Source organism: Podarcis filfolensis (genome assembly GCF_964270895.1).
Source record: "Podarcis filfolensis genome assembly, chromosome: 2".
NCBI lineage: Eukaryota > Metazoa > Chordata > Lepidosauria > Squamata > Lacertidae > Podarcis > Podarcis filfolensis.
Genome location: NC_139605.1, coordinates 25,112,224 through 25,124,906, shown reverse-complemented (window position 1 = coordinate 25,124,906; position 12,683 = coordinate 25,112,224). Strand labels below are relative to the sequence as shown.

The following is a 12,683-nucleotide window of genomic DNA, read 5'->3' as shown; positions in this document are numbered from 1 at the left end:
CCTCAACAGCAGAGGAGGCTCCTCGTGTTAGAATCCTGATTTTTCCAGTGTGGGGACCTTCCACAAGTATATGGGGCTCCCCACTTCAGTCAACGCTCCTTCAGTTCATGGGGGAGGTAGGTGGAATAGTAGTGGGGGTGGAGTTAACACTCACCCCTCCCGTGGAGCACCCACCCCATGTTAATTTAATACAGTGGCACCTCAGGTTACATATGCTTCAGGTTACATACACTTCAGGTTACAGACTCTGCTAACCCAGAAATAGTACCTCGGGTTAAGAACTTTGCTTCAGGATGAGAACAGAAATTGTGCTCCGGCGGCGTGGCGGCAGCCCCCATTAGCTAAAGTGGTGCTTCAGGTTAAGAACAGTTTCAGGTTAAGAACGGACCTCCAGAACGAATTAAGTTCTTAACCTGAGGTACTACTGTGCAGGAAAATTATGGCTGAAGAGACCTAGAGAAAGCATGAGAGATGTCTTAATGGCAATCAGTAGGGCTGGGCGATATGTCAATACAGTCATACCTCAGGTTGAAATAGCTTCGGGATAAGTATTTTCAGGTTGCAAGTTGCGGCGACCTGGAAGTAACGGAGCGCGTTACTTCTGGTTTTGCCGCATGCGCAGACGGTCAAAATGACGTCGCGCATGCGCGGAAGCGGCAAATCGCAACGCGGGGGCGCGGGTTGCGTTCGCTTCTGGATGCGAACAGGGCTCCGGAACGGATCCCGTTCGCATCCAGAGGTACCACTGTAAATCGTCCAAAACCGGTCCATATTGTGATACCAGTCTCATAATTTTTGATCTGGCAATATATCATGAATCATGGTATGTGTGCTATGTAAAAATCACAATGCGGGGAAAACCATGAAGCCAGCCATTGACTCTGCATAGCTCCATCCTTATTTCAGACATCGTGATATATTGATGTATTACAATGTTGAAAACCAGGTGTCGCCCAGCCAGGGATGGATTTAGGTTTGATGAGGCCCTAAGCTACTCAAGGTAATGGGGCCCTTTATATGTCCAGCTGTCCTTTGTCAACAAAAAATTGTTGCTGTTTTTTGTGTTGAATATATGCTATATGGACCATGCAAGCAGTCCATGCAGAATGTAGGCACCCTATATATAGAAATGAGCAAACCAGTGATATTTTAGGGAGCAGGCTAGCAGCCAGGGCCCATTACTTACATCATAAGTAAGTATACCTGAGGGAGTGTCTCCACCCCCATCATTCAGCCCAGACAATGAGATCCAACGCTGAGGGCCTTCTGGCGGTTCCCTCGCTGTGAGAAGTGAGGTTACAGGGAACCAGGCAGAGGGCCTTCTCAGTAGTGGCGCCCACCCTGTGGAACACCCTCCCTTCAGATGTGGAGGAAATAAGCAGCTATCCTATCTTTAAAAGACATTTGAAGGCAGCCCTGTTTAGGGAAGTTTTTAATATTTAATGCTGTACTGTTTTTAACACTTGATTGGGAACCGCCCAGAGTGGCTGGGGAGACTCAGCCAGATGGGCGGGGTATAAATAAATTATTATTAGTAGTAGTAGTAGAGCCTACACAACACAAAACACTTGCTGTATGTGGGTTTTATTCTATTTGTTTTTTATCTTATATTTTGGAAATGTACATCCAGGTTCCCCCCCCTTTAAATTTTTATTGGGGCCCCAATTAGCAACACTCACCTAGAGGTGTAAGAAGGGCTGACTTTTCAAGAGAACGGTACCTCTGACAAGGCTTTTTATTGTTTGTTCTTCCAAAGGTTGCTGCTGGACTATGCCCCTCTGGTTTCTCTCTTCCAGCTGTCTCTGCTCCCTTCTTGGAGATCAGATGCTGGAGACTCAGAACAGTTGGAAGGAACCATGGGATCTGGCACATTTGATCAGCAACCCTTGGGAGAGTGGATCAGCAGAGCATGGATTCCGCTGAATCAAAGGTAGTTGGAGGGACCCTGAAAAAGAACTTGTTTGGGGATCCTCCTGTTAATCTCTCTCCATTCATTCACCGATCCAGTAGACCACACATCTGGGGAGGATAATGAGGGCCATCTTCTAACTAGCCTCACATTGCTTGGCTTTCTTTAGCAACCCCAGGGAAGACTCCACCATTTTGTTTGTTACTTGATTGAAGATTCAGTAGGATAAGGTTCAGATCCATAGCACAGTGATAGTGCATCTGTTTTGCATGCAGATCTCCAGAGAGAATGCCTGAATCCATGGAGTGCAGGCAGTCCTGAGCTAGGACAGAGGTCTGACTTGGTACAAGGCAGCTTCCTATGTTCTTACGTTCCCTCTTCTCCAGAAGATGCCTGCATTGCCATTCATCATTTCCTATGATCATCGCCGTGTATCTTCTTGTGCTGGTGTCAACCGCCTTGAAGATGTATGGGAGGCAGTGTGCTCCTTTGCTTATACTCCCCTGCTCTGACCTTTCTATTTGGAGAGAGTGGCTTGCCATCAAAAGAGGAGTGGGGGGCTGGCGGGGGCTATTGTCAGCTTCATCATTGCAACTTGGCTCGCCCCGGTCCTTTTGTGCGGGCCGACTCCATCAGTCACAGTTGCCAGCCAACCAGAGAGAAAAGAAATAATCTTGTGGAGTCTTTGAAGCTCAGCTGTATTCCAGTGGGACGCTTGGGTTAGTTTTTACACCATTACTGGAGCAAACAGTTGCATAAACGCCACAACTTTTGCTGCAAGTGGCTCAAGGATAAATACGGCAAAACTTTCGGAGAGATCTGCAAGCCGCATTCTTAATAGCTAAGCTCTGTGAGACAGGGAAGAGCTTAGTGTAGCTTAACTGGAAATGAGGGTTTCTGAGTACCAGTATCCAGTAAATATTTCTTAAACACGATGATTATTTAGATGGCGTATAAGAACAGGGACCTCGCAAGGGAAATTAGTCTTTGTTTGGAACACCACCTGCACTCAATAAGTTATTTCTCTTTGCCTCTTCTTCCAAAGTGCTGCAAAACACCACCTCCTGGTGAATTTCCCATGACTCACACAAAATCACTGATCACATTCCCAATCCTCCCCACTGAACTCCCTCCCCCCCCTCCTTCCTCTCCTCTCATGCATGGCTTAACAGGCCATTTCCTGATTCCTTCCAACACGTGTCTCAGTGGAACACTTCATCCATCCCTCCTCCCCAATGTTGTCAGAGTCCCAGGTATGCCACACAGCAAGCCTGGGAGGGGGCTGGGCAATAGGAACATAGAGGGAATGGGCAGGAGACATCGCAGAACTTCTTATCTCCTGCTGTGTTGGGAGATCTAAAGGCATGTATATGTTCTCTGGCTTTCAACCCAGCAACCCTGGTTTGGGAGAAAGCTTATACGCAAGAGAGCTGGCCAAACATTGAAATGAATGGTTAAAGTCACTTGTGTGAGATCTCCATCTGTGTATCACAGTGATTGTGGAGCTTGAGATTGGGCTAAGGGGCCAAGGTCCAGAGAAACCAATAGTGTACATGCCAGATATAGGGAGCTTTTCTTTACCAGAGTCAGGCCGTTGGCTCAGTACTGTCTACAACACTGACTGGCCAACCAGCTCCCTGTTGTTTCATAGGGACTTAGCCTTAGACTAAATTGGACACATTGGCCTTTCAGGCTTAGCAGTAGCTCTCCAGGGTTTTAGACAGGAGTGCTTCCCAGCCTGGGGAGACCTGGTATTCAACCGAGGACGCCCTAACATTGAGCTACAGCCTCATCCTGAAAGGTGTGCTGTCCTAGCTTGTCCTCAGAATGCCAGAGATTGAATCTGAGGCCTTGTGGATGCTCTGCCACTGAACCACAACTCTTGCCACATTTTAAAAAATTGTGTGGTGTTCAGCTTCAGCAGGTCTTGCTGAAATGTTAAGCAGTTTTCCCTCCCCCAGTTCCATGCGCCTTCAACCTTGACCAAAAAGGATAGGCTATTTAAGCGGGATTGTGATGCAGAAGGGTCAAGACAGCAGCACCAGTGTGCAGGGTTTTGTGTCGCTTAGCGCTCCTCTAATCAGAGGCAACTTCGAGTGCTTTCTCTGCTGGTGTGTGCCAGCATCCCTGTTGAGTTGGCCTTTCAGATCCCAGCTTCAAATAACATTTGATCTAAACATTTCCAGTTATTGTGGGGAGGGGATGTGGGCAGGGAAGCGAAGGAAGAAGGAGGGACTGGGAACTTAAAAATAATCTTTACTAAAGAAAGGAAGCACTGCAGAACTCGGGAGCCTCGTCTTTCCTGTGAGCCACGGAGGAGGGTGGGCTTGAGAACGAGACGGAGAGGAGGAAAAAAAAGAGATTGGCTCGATAGTTCGGATGCTCGCTTGACTTGTGGGAGAGGAGGAGGTGGAGAATAGTTTCAAGGGCAGGAGGTGTGACCCTTTGGAGCGGAAAAGGTCATAAAATGCTACCGAGTCATGCTGTTGTAAAATGCCGGATGCTCGTTTCGTAACACTCTCATCGTTCCTGATTAAGAGTTCTGCACGTATTTTCTTACAATGTGTCCCAAGTATTCTGTGCTGGGAAAGCGACATCACTCATCTGTTCTGCATGCAGAGGATCCCTGGCACTTCCAGGTAGGGCTGTGGAGGAACCCTGCCTCATATCCGGGTGAGCCACTGCCAGTCAGCATAGACTAGATGGCCTGATGGCCTGAGGCAGCATCCACTGTTCCTAGATTTTTATACTACTGGTGGTTCCCCCCCCCCTCCAAATATACCTAGAGGAAATACATTATGGCCTGGTGCACCCTTGCCTTTCTAGTTCCTGGTGGATGATACCTGTTGTCATTATGGTCCAGCTGTTTTCCAGAATGGCAGGATGCCCTAAAATCAAGCATATACTGTCCAAATTTGGACCACAAAATCTGAGTTTGATAAGCCAAGATGTGTAGTAGCTTCACGTACAGCTTCTTTACAGCTCCCTTTCCACATACAAGCCGCAGTTAACTATAGTTTCCTGTTACATCTGAACCAGGTCATTGGCTTCCAAACAAGGTAAGATGTTGTCGTATGAAATTGGTTTTCTGATCCTTGATAGTTGTATCCAGTTGGCATTCCTTCACTGGCAGAAAGCTTTTGCCACCAGCAGAGGATTCCATCACCGGAACGGAAAGGGAGGTGATGTTTGGCAGTAGCCCCTTTACACCTTGCAGCCCCCTGCAACCCATACCATACTTCTTTGGTGGCTCCCCCCAAACCTCTGGAGCAGATTTCGGGGAGTTCAAAGGGAAAGGGGATTCTTGGCTCCTCCCCATTCCACTGACGGAAGCCAAAGAGCCTTACCAGTTGCTGGAAACCACAGGAAGGGAGAGTGCCCTTGTGTCTGAATCATGCTTGCTGTTTTCCCCCAGGCAACTGTTCATCCACTGTGAGAACAGGATAGTGGACCAGATGCTCTTCTTAACAATCTTCTGTTCTTCTCTTACATGCCCAAAGTTGATAAGGCATTGCAATTCAAATGGTGTCTGTGAGCTGTGTCTTGTGATTGATTATGCAGGGTGGGGCTTACCCCCCCTCTCTCACACACACCAATATTTTATTCAAGTTGGCAGCCCTGAGTATATACATTTGTATTCTGCTGCATAACATAAAGTTTTCTAGGCTGCTTACAATAAATAATTAAAACAACAACAATGAACAGCAGCAAGTCCACAACTTATGGACGTTTAACTTGTGTGCATTCAGCTTTATGCGCTTGGCAAAGAATAAAAATAACAATAAGAAGGGAGGGCAGGGTTCCAGGAAAAATTGCTTGGGCAATCCCAACCACCATTGAACCCGATGGGTTTTGACTATGCACGATTTTGGCTTTAGGTGCAAACCCCAGAATGTAACCCTCACGTAAGTTGCGGCTTACTGTACAAAGTGAAAAAGATCAAACAATTAGAAAAGGGGGAAAATCCCACATAAATAACAACAGTACAGAACTTGCCACACACCCAAAATTAAAAACAGATTTGCTATGTTTATAATATAGCAACACTGAAGAGTTAGAATCCAGAATAAAACCCAGGCAAAGTTGAAATGAATGTACTGGAACTAAGCAGCAAAGGCTAGGGAACATAAACGTCACCTCAATAGTCACTGAACGTTAATAATGATAGAGTTTGGCTAAGCTCAGAAAGGGTCATATCCGCACAATAAGTGCTCCATCACAGACAAGTTCCTCCCTGTTGCTGCCACCAACCAAACTTCCAAAGGTTGTGGCACAACCAAGAAGGCCTCATAAAAGGCAATTAGAGAAAAAAGAGCTCCTTCAGGGTTGTTTTTTTTAAAAAAAGAACAGAGGCCCACATTACCTAAATTATTTAAAAGGACTGAGTGAGCAAATAGCTCTTCACTTGATGCCAGTAGGGTCACAAATATGGCTCCAGGAGAGCCTTCCCAGGAAGGCTATTTTATAACTGAGGTGCCGCCACTGAAAAGTCCCTGTCCCTGGTGGTTACCTGCCTTGCTTCAGCCATAGAGGGCATCCAAAGAGGATTTTAAGGTTCCGGTAGTCCAAGGGCCTGTCTGTAGAGAGGTTTGGGGGATATAAGCTGGACTAGTGGGTGACTAGGTGGCGCAGGATCAGTACGCTACAAGCAGTATTTAAATTTGTTATGGAAGCACTGAGGAGAGAACCCATGAGCCACTGAGTACAGTTACACCTCCTCTTACTTCTGAGGTAACTTTAGTGGTAGGTATTCCCCTTTCTCAGGGGTTTATCTAGTACAGGCATAGGCAAACTTGGCCCTCCAGATGTTTTGGGACTGCAATTCCCATCATCCCTGACTACTAGTCCTGTTAGCTAGGGATCATGGGAGTTGTGGTCCAGCCGAGTTTGCCTATGCCTGCACTAGTACAAGAGGAGGGTCATAGGTCAGTAGAGTGCTACACATCCTTTGTATGTATGATTCTCCATGTTGAAGCCCCAGATATCTGTAGTCAGTAATACTGGGCTTGCATGTGAGATACAAGACACAGAAAGTCCTGCTCAGCTCCTGATTACAAAACCTATGGCTGGTGTTCAGAAACTTGTAGATTGCGAATGAGTCAGCCAGTGTCAAGGAGGGGAAAGTGTCAGGGAAAACCAGCCTTAGGAACCATTCTGTGCCGTCCTTGCTTACCAAACGAAGTGCGGAATACCTTCATATGTGATTGTTGTCACGTTTGCAAGTAGCTTGCAATCTCAGGCTGCTTCTCTGTCTTGATCGATTGATTTTATTTTATTTTATTTTCCAATTTTGCATGCTCTCTCTTTTTTTATTGCATTCAGAGGCTGTATTTTTAATTAGCTGTTTCTGGTATTTCCTTCTCAATGTCATGAATGGTTTTAAACTCTTGTTTTCTTATCAGTTGACCTTTCCTTGGGCTTACTCGGTTTCCTTCCTGGCCTCACCTTAACGATTCCCACCCCCCCAAGAGAAATGTAATCCAAGTTGCCCTCATCGTGCGCCACACCACTTCCCCCTTGACCTTTGTTTGGGATTGCGGCGGGGCCTGCCTCTGGCTGCAGCAACTGATAAGGGTGGATTTCTCATATGTCAAAATGGGAAATGAAAGCAGTTGTCTGGGGCCAACTTTTCCTCCTTTTTTCCAAGTGGAATGTGAGGTGCCTTGCGCTTCTTGTGCCTTTTAAAGCAGCTGTGGTGAGGGCAGGGATTGCAACAGATTAGATCTGAGGTCAGTTTCAATCCTGATGTGTGATAGTTCCACAAAGGCTTGACCGCTCCAGCGACCTAACGCTGCTCGTTTCGTTTGCGGCTAGGAAAGGTGACCAGAGACCTCGCCTCCTTGAGAAGAGGTAAAGGGGTTGTAATCAAGGAAGGAAAGGACTTCCGCCGATTCTCACCGTGGTGGCAAGAAGCTGAAATGGTTCTCAGCACAGTGCCAGCCTCTGGGAGAATATATAGGATCTGACGCCAAAGTCTTTCTTCCCCTCTCAGCAGTGGCTGATAAGGTGAAAAGTAAGGGCTTAGTCTGAGATCCTTTTTCTCTTCTGCACTTCCATGAACCCTCTTCACTGAGGCTTAACTGCATGGAGAAATCAGCTGGCAGATTTCAGGATATGTGTGTGTGTCAGATGTGGTTTGCAATTCAAATGACATTTGATTGAAAGAAGCAAGAATCGGGGGAGGTGGAGCAGTAAAGATGTAATTCCACTTAGGGTTCCACCTAAGTGATATTTTGTTAAGTCACCTCTCTCTTTTTCATAATTTTTTTATTTGATTTTAAATAATGTAAACAAATTACAAACAACAATTCTGAGTTCAAATATGGTACCTCGGGTTACATACGCTTCAGGTTACATACGCTTCAGGTTACAGGCTCCGCCAACCCAGAAATAGTACCTCGGGTTAAGAACTTTGCTTCAGCATGAGAACAGAAATCGTGCTCCGGCGGCGCGGCAGCAGCAGCAGCAGGTGGCCCCATTAGCTAAAGTGGTGCTTCAGGTTAAGAACAGTTTCAGGTTAAGGTACCACTGTACTCTGATTCTCCTTACGAGGACCCCCATCCCTTCCCTGGGTCCTAATGATAATGTTTACAACTGCATATCAATATTAATCCAATTTTTTATCCTTCTAACTAATCCATACTTCCTGTTGCTTTACAAGTGTGGTTAAAATCCTGCCGATGTTTTAACTTCCTTGCAGTGGTCTCGTAAGTAAATCATAAACTTTTCCCATTCTTTTTTTAATTTTTTTGTCTTCTTGATTTCTGAGCATCCCAGTTAATTTTGCCATTTCGGCATAGCCTATCAACTTGGTTTGCCATTCTTCTCTAGTCGGGGTTGATTCTTCCTTCCATCTCTGGGCTAGTAGCATCTGTGTGGCTGTTGTCGCGTTCATGAATTTTCTGGTCCTTTGGTATCTCGATACCAAAAAGGCTTCTGGGGTTTTCTTTAGCAAAAGTTATTTTAAACATTTTTTTCAATTCATTATATATCATCTCCCAGAAATTTTTAATTACTCTACACGTCCACTGTTTAGTCACCTCTCTCTTTCCTCCCCCAATATAAACTTGGATGCCGTGGGGCGGGAAAAGTAGGCTGTATTCAGAGACCCCTCTAATTCCTGGATCCAGCAAGAGTTACACTCTAATCAAGCCTTCCGATTCTTGGAATAGGCAGGCTAGCCTGCTGTTGAGGTGTAAGGGGAACCAAGGAAGGGGCTCTGTGGGCGACGGCAAATGGGTGGGGCCTCTCCCTCAACTCGCAGATATTCAGAAGGGCAAAAGCCAGAGTTTGGAGTGGAGAGTTTACAGTGGTGTGACCTAGAAGCAAAGCAGCAGAGAGAGAGAGAGAGCCATGCCAGATTTCTGCTTGAATCCAAGAAGAAACAAAGTTTTGGGGTGTTCATGCTGTGAACCCCTCCATTGTGGGTTCAAGATCTGTATATAGTGGTACCTCGGGTTACATACGCTTCAGGTTACAGACTCCGCTAACCCAGAAATAGTACCTCGGGTTAAGAACTTTGCTTCAGGATGAGAACAGAAATTGTGTCGCAGCAACAGCGGGAGGCCCCATTAGCTAAAGTGGTGCTTCAGGTTAAGAACAGTTTCAGGTTAAGAATGGACCTCCGGAACGAATTAAGTACGTAACCAGAGGTACCACTGTATGTGTAAATAAACCATATATCCTAAAGACACCGCAGTCTCCACTGTGCCTCGTTCAAAAGGAAACACGAACTCCAGGGTAAAGGCCTGGAACCCCTGGAATATCGCACTGCTCGGAGATTGGGGTGGCGTACAACACAAATGCTACCGCTTAGCATCTTTGAACGCATCCCCATAGAAAGGATTTAGTGTAAATGCCTGAAATAAAGAAATAACTGTGAGAGGCGTGCTTGAGTGGAATCCTTCGAAAAGGACGGGGGGTGGCAGGGAGCGCTGGCATATTTCTTTCCGGCCTTGCCTTCGTGAAAAGCTATCAGTTTCAGAGTCCACTTTGAGAAAGCATCGACTTGAGTTGGCTGCCTTTGTTGGCTGTGTGCACTTGACTGGGCATAGAAATGGAACTCTTCGTAAAAGCCCCCCATGAAGTCAAGGTTGAAACACATTAGCAGAATATGAGGAGCTTGGGTTACTGCAACTCGTACTATGTAGCTGGGGGCAATTTTTTCCCCTTTTTTTAAATGCCAGTGGCAATAGAGCTTTGGTTTCCACTATCTCCAGCCATAGCAGCTTTCATTAGTTTTAATCAAAGGGTCTTTTGAAATCATGGAAACTTATTTATAATGGGTGCATTTAGAGATAAGCTGAACTGAAAAGACACCTTTGTTGTTATGGGTGATCTAGGACTAGTTCCACCTAGCCAGGATTTTCAGAGTTGTGTGCCATGGCGCTGTCACCTCCTATAGTGCCCTTGAGTGACAGGAAGCGGGAAAATGCACTTCTTCCTTCCCTGATAAATCCATTTTGTGGCCTTCTGGCTTATACTGGCGCTGCTTCCTCACCTGGAGGGAATAGCTACAGCTTGACATGATCTGGAGCATTGAGTTAGGCTACAGCCTTGACACTTCCTGTAGAGCGCCCAGATTAGGGAGAAATTCGACATTTAAAGGCGAACCTTCCTAATTTGCCTTTTCCAGTACAGTGGTACCTCGGGTTACAGACGTTCCAGGTTACAGACGCTTCAGGTTACAGACTCCGCTAACCCAGAAATAGTACCTCGGGTTAAGAACTTTGCTTCAGGATGAGAACAGAAATCATGCTCCAGCGGCGCACCATCATGCTGGCCACATGACCCGGAAAGCTGTCTGTGGACAAACACCAGCTGCCTCGGCATGAAAGCGAGATGTGCGCCGCAACCTCGTAGTCACCTTTGACTGGACTTAACCATCCAGGGGTCTTTTACCTTTACCTCACCTACATAGTGCCCTTCAGAAGATGTTGGACTCTATCCAACTCCCATCAACCCCAGCCAGTGTGGTCAGGGACAGAGGGAGTTGGAGTGCACCGGTCAGAGAAATGCTGTGCTATGACAATATGCTTTCTACAGAGATGCAGGCAGAGTTCTAATCCATCCTGTTTGGGGCATCTATACAGTATACAGTGGATGCTTGGGTTGCGAACATGATCCGTGCGGGATGCACGTTTGCAACCTGCAGCGTTCGCAACCCGTGTCTGAGCACATGTGGGTTGCGATTTGGCACTTCTGCGTGTGTGCAAAGTGTGATTTAGCTCTTCTGCACATGCGTGGCCACCAAAACCCAGAAGTAACCTGTTCCAGTACTTTCGGGTTTCGGCGGACCGCAACCCGAAAAAACGCAACTTGAAGTGGCTTTATCCTGAGGTATGACTGTATACGGTAGCGGCTTGCTGCGGCTTACTGAGAGAACAGGGCCAATGTGGCAGGGAGGAAGCTGAGGTGCAGAAACACTGACACCCTCTCCCTGCACCAACCTCCCCAATGCCTCCCCTTTCTCCCTGATAGTAAGCACCAGCGATCCACTTGCCAGAAAGCCAGCACAGCTTCCCTGCTTGATAACAAGGGTAAAATCCCCCTTTCCAGTATAGGTTTGCCTCCATTGACAGCTCTAGAGATGTGTAGCTCTCTGGCACGAACCCCATGTTGTTGTCTTGCACCCTCGCTTATGACAGAATGTCTTGTATCGTGAGGTAAAATCTATTTTTGCTGCAGTCATACACAGCACCAACCAACACTGTTTCGGATTGTGCCAATTGCTTAAAACAACAACAACAAACAAACCTTTGTTTTTAGTTCATAACATGTGTATCTGCCTGAAGGTATATTGGTTAACATTTGATCAGCTCTGCAAAGGCCTGTGAAATAATTAACTTCCTAGTTACTGCAAGGCTGGCTGAGAGTAGCTATAGAAACTGACACATCCCCCCCAATCTGTCATGAGCCTGAACTGGACTTGCGTCCATTGTCACATGTCCCATTAAATAGTGCAAAATGGTGTCTCTTCTGAAGGACATGTTATTGTGGAAACGAAGGGGATTAGAGTGACTCACCATAAGTGGTTGCCCTCTTTCAATTTCTCAGTTTAGCATAACAATGCTTGTGGACACAGCGATTATGCATCGTGTAGCGTTGCCATATTGCCCAGAGAGCCAAATTTTTGCCGGGATTCTAGGCCTGCCACCTTGTGCCTGTTTGGGGCATTATCTGCCTGCCCTGGATTCACGTTTTATTTTGTTACAAAATACATTTCTGTTTTCATGGAATTGTTGCATATTTTGAGTATGTGTGTTTATATTTTTTTGAAATCGGTTTTAGAATTGCAAATTCCCCAAGTCTATTGGGCAGTCAAGCAGTTAAATGGTATATAAATGTTCTATTATTATTATTATTATTATTATTATTGGTATATAAATGAATTTATGATGTTTTATATATATATAGAGAGAGAGAGAGGGGCAGAGAAAGTGCCTGAGATATAAGGGGACCTTACAGGCAATATTCTGCTCAATTGTTTAGTAAAGGAACAAGGCTGTGTTCTGCGTTCCACTGTTGTAACTAACAAGGAAATTCACTGCTAGGATTGACAGAAGGTCATTGGAACAACTGCACATAAGGAAAGTGACAAGATTTCTGTACTCCTCTCTCCGGTTACAGCTTTTGTGTGTGTGCTCAAGGTTTCTGCCTTTTGTTTGGCATGTAGGTATGAGTGTATAGAGTTCATCCTCCCTTTCTTCCAAACAAGGGCCTTACGAGTTAAGGTGCCCTGAATCATATATAAATGATGCTTTTTCCTTTGCAA

General features: G+C 46.0%; 1 protein-coding gene across 5 annotated transcripts in view; it reads left to right on the top strand.

Moving 5' to 3' along the window:
• Nucleotides 1–12,683, top strand: part of ADAMTS9 (ADAM metallopeptidase with thrombospondin type 1 motif 9) — a 141,070-nt gene that overhangs the window by 11,888 nt on the left and 116,499 nt on the right. For 2 of the 5 annotated variants that reach the window (XM_083600288.1, XM_083600287.1), the window contains one exon: nucleotides 1,797–1,930. The exons of the other annotated variants lie outside the window; for them this stretch is intronic. The gene's annotated coding sequence lies outside the window, so the exon portion shown is untranslated. The remainder of the gene's footprint in view (nucleotides 1–1,796; nucleotides 1,931–12,683) is intronic. 5 annotated transcript variants of the gene reach the window in all.